General features: G+C 37.0%; 1 long non-coding RNA gene across 1 annotated transcript in view; it reads right to left on the reverse strand.

Moving 5' to 3' along the window:
• LOC131472827 (uncharacterized) overlaps window positions 1-7,705 on the reverse strand; it is a 56,849-nt gene extending 49,144 nt beyond the window's left edge. The window contains exon 1 of the long non-coding RNA XR_009242132.1: window positions 7,580-7,705. This is a non-coding gene — a long non-coding RNA (uncharacterized LOC131472827). The remainder of the gene's footprint in view (window positions 1-7,579) is intronic.
• Between the last annotated feature and the right edge of the window lie 2,289 nt (window positions 7,706-9,994).

Raw genomic sequence — 9,994 nt, forward strand, 5'->3', positions numbered from 1 at the left:
ACATTTTTCATATTTTGGTAAATGGTCTGTATTTATATAAGAGCTGCAACTAATGATTATTTTTTATAATCAATGAATCTGTCAACTATGTTCTTGTTTTGTCCAGAAAATGTCATAAAATGTTGATTATAGTGTTTCCCAAACCACGTTATGATGATGTTCTCAAGTGTCTTGTTTTCTCCACAAACCAAAATATTTCAGTTTAAATGATTTCTTTGTGATATTTAGCAAGAAAACCAGAAAATATTTACATTTAATATTATAAAAAAAACTCAAAACTGATAAAATTGATAACCAAACCATTCATTTAGTAAACAATTAATGTTTGATTACCGTTGGATGATTTCTTTGTCAAATGGAGCAAAGAAAAAGATGAAAAACTAAAAAAGCTTGTTTTAATTGTTCAAAAACCCCTCTAAAACTGAATAATAAATTATCAAAATAGTTAAAATGTGTTTTTCTAGTTTTGATGACTACTTTGAGCAGCTTTACACAGCAGTTTTTGCTAATCACTCGTTCACACCCATTCAAATAATGTATAAGCTAAATAGGTCATGCAAAAAAAAAAAGCAATTTTTGGAAACTTTTCTGAGAACAAAAATGTGTAAAATTACTTTTATACTGGCTATAATACTTGGTCAAGTAATGAAAATAATTGGCTGATGCTGATCATTAAAAAAAAGGGGCAAAAATCAACAAATGAAAAAATAAATAAAAATCTGTCTTTTAAAGCTACTTCAGCCTGAAATATACATATCAAATATTAATAATATTTTTGAAGTTTTAACCCTTTAAAGGCCAGTTTGTTTTCATAACTCCACTGTTTTTCTATCTAAAAATATTATTATTCATTACTCATTTAAAGTGGAAAAAAATATTAACATATAATATCCATACAGCAGGTTTTGGCAAGGTGGCGTTTTCTGCCGCAAGGAACAAATTAGGAAGTTTTTAAAAGGAACCCTTAAGGGGTAAATGTAAAATAAACAAAGGGAACCACTCCACCTGGTCTATACCTTGTCCAACCCCATCCAGCAGTGACTTATACGCTCAACCTATATGTCACAGATGGCAGCATTTCAGTGCGGGGCTGATATAGGAAATCCACTAAGAAGTATTGATTTTCTCTAAGATCTGATCTCCACAGGACCTGAAAATATGCAGAGAACCTGGAGGAAACCTGGGGGGAAGAAGAGCCGCTGGAACCTGAATCCTGAGGTAATAACAGACATGAACGTTTAAGCTGCACCAATATCACACTAAACATGTATGTGTGTGTACAGTGTTTGTAAACTGTCTGATTTAATGATGATTATTAATCCAAAAGAAGGCAGTAATACAACATTATGGACACCAGCTGATGTAAAACACCAGAATAAGATGCCATTAAAAGGGGGAAATCCTTTTCTAGTGGAGGAAGTGATGCACATGAAAGTTTGATTTTCTGTTTACTCAACATATACTTACAAAACTTATAGTTTTTGACACAGTATTGGTAACTGACTTAAATATGTCATAAACACTAAGTAGGTACAGAGAGACCTGCATAAAAGTTGTCATGTGATCAGAATGTGAGTGTAATTGTTTGTTAAAAATAAATAAATAAAAATCTCATTAAAAAAGCAGAGTCAGGTTGTTAAATGTTTGTTACTCTTAGGTTATTGAAATATCAGGTTATGGTTGAAGGGTTATGAAGTGTGGTTGTATGAGGTATAAATAAATGATTAACAATGCCCTGACACATGCACACACACACATAGCCATTTCCAGAGACCTGCCTGGGAGCTTGACACTTGCAGGGACACAAGGAAAAACAGATTTACACCACACAACAAAAGGCTCACCTAATATAATCTATGTCTGAAGTCTACAGTATCTTAAACACAAGTTTCCCAACAGGAAACTGAAGAGAAAAAACTGCTCTGCACGTTGCACTGCCGCCTCCACCAGTAAATTCAAATGTGTCATCTTAAATCTTTCATTCAAATTTACGCAAACTTATACCAAATCAGGCAGCAGGAAAACCAGCAGCTGCCGTGTCCTGTGAGATAAAAAGAAGTGAGATTTTTGGTGAAGGAAGAGCAAGGACTTTGTAAACGCCATGTTTCCAGATGAAGAAGATACATATCCTTAAAATATCATAGACACTTAAACCAGGTGTAGGTTTTATTAGGCTATAATGTTATCAGATGAGCACAAGACGCTGCAACAGAAGCAAATCTGTGCTCAATGAAATCAGCGTCAATAATCTCAATTATTCTCCCGTCTCCAAAAAAAGACTAATCTCAGGCCACATCAGCCATGACGGCACTGCATTGCTGTTCAAAGACAGGAGCAGGAAGTGCATACACACAACTGTGTGAACGTGTGTGTGTGTGTGTCGCCCTCAGACAGTTTTAATCTGTGATAAGACAGTCACGTCCAGCGTTGTCGTCTGCCATGTAAACTCTAATGCAAAGCAACCTGCCTCCAACCAGTCTCCAGTCTCCACGGCTCCCCCTTCATTACCACGCGCAGCAGGAGAGCCACGGCCGCGCGCTAACGTAATCCCTGCTGGAAGGTGTCACCGTATACACGTCATTAACGATGCATAGGCTCGTGCACACGCACACACACACACACACACACACACACACACAGGATTGGCTAAGAGATTAATGATTACAGCAGCAGCATGTAGGAGTTTTCTGTCTCTGCAGGAGATATTATGATGATGGCTCATAACATCATTTGTAGTAGGTAATGTATGTTTTTGTGTTGTTGTGAATGACGTCACCTCGTACGTGTTGAACCATAATCTGCTGAGATGAGGTTTTCTTTAGCAACCTAGTAGAAAGAGCAACCTGTTCAGAGTGCTTTGAACAGTTTTCTGGCATTTGACATGAGCAGTTCCACATGAAAACTACTCTCTGAATGCTTCATTTTACTGGGAGAAAATAAATAAGCAAGACATTCAAAACTAACACAAAATGTAGAGGTGACAAACACATATTTTCATTATTGACGAGCTCCGTTTGTTGTTTTAATGTAAAAAAAAACTGTGAAAAATGTTTCTGCTTTGCAAAACCACCTTTTATGCTTCCAAACAGAGAAGGACCTGACAGTTTCAATGTGGGACTCGCCGTGACTCAGTTTGAAGCATGTGCCTAATGATTTTTGTAAAAAATCTAATATCTTTATTTATGTTTATTTATAAGCATAAGACAGTATTTTGTAACCATTTCCCCAAAAAGGCTGGTAAAAAAAAAAAAAAACACTTAAATGTATGTTACACCTCATCAGTGCTGTGATAATGCACTAATAAAGCTGTCATCCATTCCGTCTTGTGGTTTATTTCAAATAAAACATCATCCAGCAGAGGGCGCCAAATTAATTTAATGTATTTAAAGCTCAATTCCTCCCACTTTTACATTTTTTTAAATGTATCTGTATCTGTTAAGTTTAAAAAGAAATACACCTCACACTCACCATATGATGACACTATCATTCATATGATTTAGCAATTTGCATAATGCACAGTTAATAAAGTCGTTACTTTAACATACTTTAAATAAAAAATAACTTGCTTCCTTCATGGCGAGCATCTTCATTCTCGTATCGAATGGATCTGCGCCATCAAAAGAAACATGACGAACAAAAATAAAGTCAAGGAGACACATCACGAGGACATAAAGGAGAATTAAAGGTCCCCACTGTCCCTCTGATGTGACACCAACACTGTATTCCCCTCAATTTACGAGGCATCAGGGCAGGTAATGAAGCGGAAAGGTCAGGGGGAATTTGTTTTCATCCGCTCTAAACCAATAGGTCAGATTTCCACTTTCCACACCACATCTCCGTGACTGCAGCTGGTGCCCTTTCGGTTAAAATAATACATTCACCACATTTGGCCACTCATACATCATATCCCCAATTCTCCATCCGGCAGAGACATTATAGAATAGATTTACTGCATGGGTTCGTCTGCAAACCGCAGATATGATATCAACTTCATGTGATGTAAGCCATACATTATGAATCCAATTTGTTTGGGAGAGCAAAGCAAAATCTGGCGGAGCTGCCGCAAGTCATCCTCACGCCACTAGATGGTGGCATGATAGTAAATACCATGGTGAATTCACTGAGGAAGGAAATGATCAATTCATAATAGACTGCGACTCTGTCAAACTGCATCAAATGTCAAAATAAGAAAGATTTAGATGACAGATTAAGAACTATTCTATAAAAAAAACATCCTCACTTTACAGGACATTTATTGCACTACAAGATAATAAGGAATAAACCATACTAAATTATATTAAATCATCAGAAGAATTTTCGTCCCCTTAAATTAGGTCCCTAATTACTGATATTTCTAATAAAACAATTACACACTGCAGTGTTTAGTGTTTTAAATTGATGTTTATATGCCACTGTGGTAATGCAATGACTTACAGAGATAGAGAGATACTGTAGATTGACAGATAAACAGTGAGACACATAGTTTTGCTTTAGGGTTTTAAGGGACTGTCAAATTCTTTGAATGAAATGAAGATGAAGATGAAGATAACACCAAAAACAAACCTCTTATTTGTTATCTATTCTAAACTATTGCCTGTGTCTGGGTTTCATTAAGGCAACAATAGCTTCTGCACTAAAACTGGACTTTTAAATATAAAACATGTTTGTCTGATCACAAGTGATCACTCTCTTCAGAGTTCCACGGTCCAAAAATCATGATCTAGCGTAATATGAACGAGAAAAGTGACATTTATATGAAAACAACCTTTATTTATATATATATATATTTGATAAATGTCTTAAAAAGTTGCTTTTATGCTTAAATAATAATACTATTTACAATGCTTTGGACATGTTACCAGACAAAAACATAGTGAGGTCATCGCAGTGCACGGATTGATTATGAAATGTGTTAACAAACCTGTTCAGGGACATATTTCTGTTTGTAGGACAGAAAATTATTGAAGCATAGCAAAAAAGAATGAACTGTATGTGTGGAATACAGTGTGATGGGGTGAGGAGGAGGATGTGTGTCACACTGATGTATGATCTTACACGGCTCATACTCATGAGAAGACTCTTTTTTTAAACAAAAATCACAGCAGATAAACATCGGTAGTTTACACAGCGGTGAAAAGGTCACTTCGCGGTCACGGGTGGTTTCCTGATGAGATTACAGTAACTGGTCTGATGTGTTGTATCAGTGATCTAAAGTGGCAGCTCACAATAGCAGCCATTTTCTATGACTCAACCATCTTCATGTGAGCTGAAGCTCAGAGTCCTTATCTCTTGAACACAATTGACACAGATGATAATACAGGAGAACAAGTCTCAGACCTCAGTGGAAACATGTCGTGATCCTGTAATGACAAAAAAAAAAAAAGGGAAGAATCTACTGCCGAGAGTAAAGTAAATGAAGACCGTGAGGTCAGACCGGGGTCATTTATATGACATTTAATAACGAGGTACAGTGCAGCTTCAAGGGTCAGGGTTCCCTGAAAGGTAAGGAGCTAGAAGTTGAATCAAATAATGTGATTATATAGTGAATAATTAATAATACGTCAACGTAATCTGGACAAAACAGACATGTAAATTCATATACAAGTATAGTTTTAGTATTTTAGGAAGACAAACCTCTTGATCAACAAATAGCATAAATAAAAACAACAAAATAACAATTTCTTATATTCTGTAGCAGCCTTCAGCCATTTTACTTTATTTCTGTCTCACTGTCTTTCCTTTTAAAATCCATAGTCCTGTTATTTAATTCTAAATACATAGGAGTTTTTGACCTATGATTTTGAATATTTTTTTCAAAAAAACAAACCTGATTTCAATCTCGAGTCAGCTTAAAAGTACATTTTTGACTTGTTTTTCAAACTGTGACTAATTTACAGTGATGTAAAATTAGCAGTTTGGATATCAACATTTCCCGTCACAATTATCCCGACCGAACTAATTGTGATTAACGATATTATTGCGATGATAGCTAAATGGTGTTTTCTTGAGGTGGTCAGAAACACCGCAGATAGGATACTTCAGTGACAAATAATTAATTTGAATATTGGCGAGCAAGAAGGGATCTTTAAGGTGCCTCACGATTACCACGATAATAGAAAATCACCACGGTTAACTTCTTGTAAGGGATTTTTATCATGGTTTTCACACTTAAAACCTTTTAGCGGAGCATAGTTTCGTTCTTTAGACACCTACTACTTATTTCACTATGACACATTTATCTAAACCTATTGAGACACGAGAGAACTGCTTTGATGCTACTTTTCCTGTTCTGAGAAAACACACACACCCTCTCTACATTATTCACTAGAGTGACTTTCCCTACATATACAAGACCAGCACATGCACACTTGTGCGTCCTCAACAGCACTTGAGATTTACTTGATGCGGAGGGAATGGACTGGGATGATGAAAATCCCAGATGATTTCGTTATACACACAGTTTCAGCAGCAGCTGATCCAAAGGGAGACTTTAAGATGACTGTTTTTACACAGTCAGATGTGTGGAGGAGTCACAATACCCTGTTCTACTGCTAAATTAGACCCAAGAGACCCGTGGGAAACTAACACCGCAATGATGAAATCAGAAAGATGGATCGGTATGGGAAGTGTAATTAGGTAACCAGGGAGGGGAGGGAAAAAAAGCAAAGATGTCAATGTGGCTCAGGTGGAACGGATTCATTCTTCACAAGCCAACATCTTTCATCTTAACACAAAAAAGAAGCACAGAGTCCAGTGCCAGCTTTTCATTATCATCATTTCCAGCCAATACACAGCACAACAAAAAACACTGTAGTTAAACTACAGATGTTTTACGATATCCATGGTTAGAGCAAACAATCTGCCCAGTGTTGGGTCATAGCGTCATTTTACATAGGGTTTTACTCAGGATCACTGTAAAGTTGTAGACTGTAGTTGTAGAAATTGCATTTGCATCATTTTAAGCCAAACATTGCATCAGGAGCTAATAACCTAATGTTAGTTTAAAGCTTGCTTAGCACTCAACAATAGCAATAATATAATAGAATATATTCATGATTATAACATTTGTGTCCATTCTCAGGGTGAAAGCTTCTGTGTTGTGGAGTAACTCGTAGCTTCGCTCACTATATTTTCCAAACAGCTTGATCTGGCAGACTTAAGTCACTGTCAGCAGATGGACATGAATATAGACATAATTAGTTAAGCTATAAGATCATGTATACTCCTTCTACACAGGCATATAGTTCCAGAGAGCCAATTTATACTCAAACTGGGACTACCAGCAGCACAAGGGCATCATTATTCATTTAGACAAATGACATCAGACACAACAGCAACAGCCACAGGTGATAGCAAAGGAACACAGCCAGAGGCCTGGTGAGCATGTAGCATCTTAGCAAGCAAACACTGAACACAGGCCTCACACGGTATGAAGCCAAGTCATTGTCCCACAATATAAAGATGCAGAACAAAATAAAAGCAAGCAAGCAAGCAAGCAAACAAGCAAGCAAGCAAGCAAGCAAACAAGCAAGCAAGCAAGCAAACAAACAAACAAACAAACAAACAAACAAAAACTTACTTGTTGAAGTGTCTCAGAAGAAGAGATGTAGCTACACAAAGCGAAGCACCAGACAGGAAATTTACTCCACATAGTCGTTTGATTGGAACGTGTTAATTTACACGAGACAGACATGTTCACATAAATTAGCCAAAGAGTCAAACAGCTAACAGGGCATTGCCGCCTTAAATAGAGCCTGTCGCGTGACTGCAGCGGCACACCTGAGTTTCCCGCCGGAATTAGCCCCACAATTTAAAGGGAAAGTCACCATTAAATTCCATGAACAGCAGGGGAGTTTGTCGTAGAAAGTGGTGGCGTTGAATTCCCTCCTGTGAATAACTGGCAATGACCATACACTGTAAGCCCTTGGCTCTCAAACTGTGGTACGAGTACCACCAGTGGTACACCAGCTTCTTCTGGTGATACTTGGTGGAACATCGGAAATGCTGTGCTACTGTACCAGTAGAACAGTGTAGAGAGTATGTGATCAGAGTGGAGCTTGGGAATTTTGACCAGAGTGTATAGAAAATGAAACAAATAATAATCACTTTATCGCTTGAGTAATCTAATTTCACTATACCAGTGTATGAAGTATAGATGAAAGAGCATTTTTTTTCTTACTGGGAATAAATCTTGTCCATAACTGACTTTGCTTGGTCTATTTACACGACTATATTTGAATGGTAATGGTGTTACTTCATGACAGAATATTTTCTCACGTGGTATTTTCTATAAAACGTTTGAGAACCACTGCTGTAAGTAATAGACAGTAAATATTAATTAAAAAGGAAACTACTACAGTGCTGGTTCAGATAAAATTGACCTGTGTTTGGCAAATATATCTTTCATACACTAATTATGTTTTGTGCAGTAAAAGTTATAGAAAATCCCATTTCCCTTATCTAGCTTTTTTTGGGGGGGTTGTGCAATAGTGACCATCAGTGTGTTTTTAGGTCACCAGACGGTGGCAAAGTACAAATATATTAATAGAAACAGTTTTGAAACAATCAAAGTTCAGTCTCTCAGCCTTGTTCCAAATGCCAGAAAAAAAATCTGATGATTCACATGTCCAGATTTTTTCCAGTCTGGGCAGTAAGGAAAAAAAAGTCTGAACCCTCTGAACCTTTCTTAGATAAGTCAGTCTTAAATGAATCTCCCAAAATTAAATTGCATTAAATTTGCTTAGTGAATAATTCCCACATCAGCATGACTTTGAAATGTGACCAGAGACTGCGTTATTTTGATCATGTCATGTCATGTCAAACTTTCTTATCCAGTTCCCTCTCCATGACCAAACACTGATGGCTTTGAACCGCTCCTACAATTATGTCGTTCTGGTGACTGTTCAGTACAACAAATAGGGGTGTGGTGAGATTTTGCAATACCAGAGAGCAAGGCTTATGTACCCTTTTATTGTAGCGTGATTTGTTGAGTGTATTATAATGTAATGCAAATACAAGACAGTTCGAAATCTGAGTAATAGTAGCAGTGGCTCTAGTAACAGTAGTAGTAGTAGTAGCTGTATGAGAAGAAGTAACCACCATAGTATTGTGGTTCATATGTTAGAAAATTCCAGAATTAAGAGCAACCTATTGTGTGGTCACAAGATTTTTGTGTCCAGAGTTTGTGTGAGAGAATCGGCATAAAGTCCATGTCAAGTTGCACTGTAACCAGGACACATCATCATCATCCTCGGCCTGTTAGGCAGACGTTCAATTATCAGGTGACTTATGACCTATGATGGAACCTCTGGATTCAGTGATGAGTTAAGTTGAAAGATTTCATTGAAGACAGCTCAGAGACAATGTGACACATCTTCGCAGATTGTGGAGAGCAGCGTGCCAGGTCTGATACATATAAAGTAAGTAAGCCTTGAGATTGTGTATGAGGTCCAGATGGCTGGCGCCTTGGTATCTCGAAAAGGGAACCTTGAAAGGCACCTAGTTTGTGTCTTATCGTAAGTTTTGGCTGGTTATAAGAATATGTGAGCAATTAAACAAAGATTTTCTCTCACACAGCTCACAAAATAAGGAAATAACCTTCATGTATATCTAAAGACAGCGTCACTGTGCGTACATCATGGTTTCACTGCAGCCTTGAAGTTAATAAGTAGGTGAAAGTTTAGTCCAAAAGCACAAAAAAAAAGCTCACTCCACCTGTTTACCTTTTTCCTAGATGAGGAAATAGCTTACACAATGGGCTGGACATTCTTTCAAAAATATTGGCTGACAGCTAATGATTGAGCAACAAAGTGGTTCATAACCAGGCTGCTAAATGCTAAACTGTGTGGAAGTTATGTAATGAACACGATATAGATCCTTCCATTTCAGAATAGATTGTATTTTTCTCAAATTTCCAAAATGTTATTTAATCTAAATTGAATATTGTAAATATCATCGTCGGGCAGGTTCAAAATTATTTTTTAGTGTTTGGCGA

The sequence above is a fragment of the Solea solea genome, chromosome 14, assembly GCF_958295425.1.
Source record: "Solea solea chromosome 14, fSolSol10.1, whole genome shotgun sequence".
Taxonomy (NCBI): Eukaryota; Metazoa; Chordata; class Actinopteri; order Pleuronectiformes; family Soleidae; genus Solea; species Solea solea.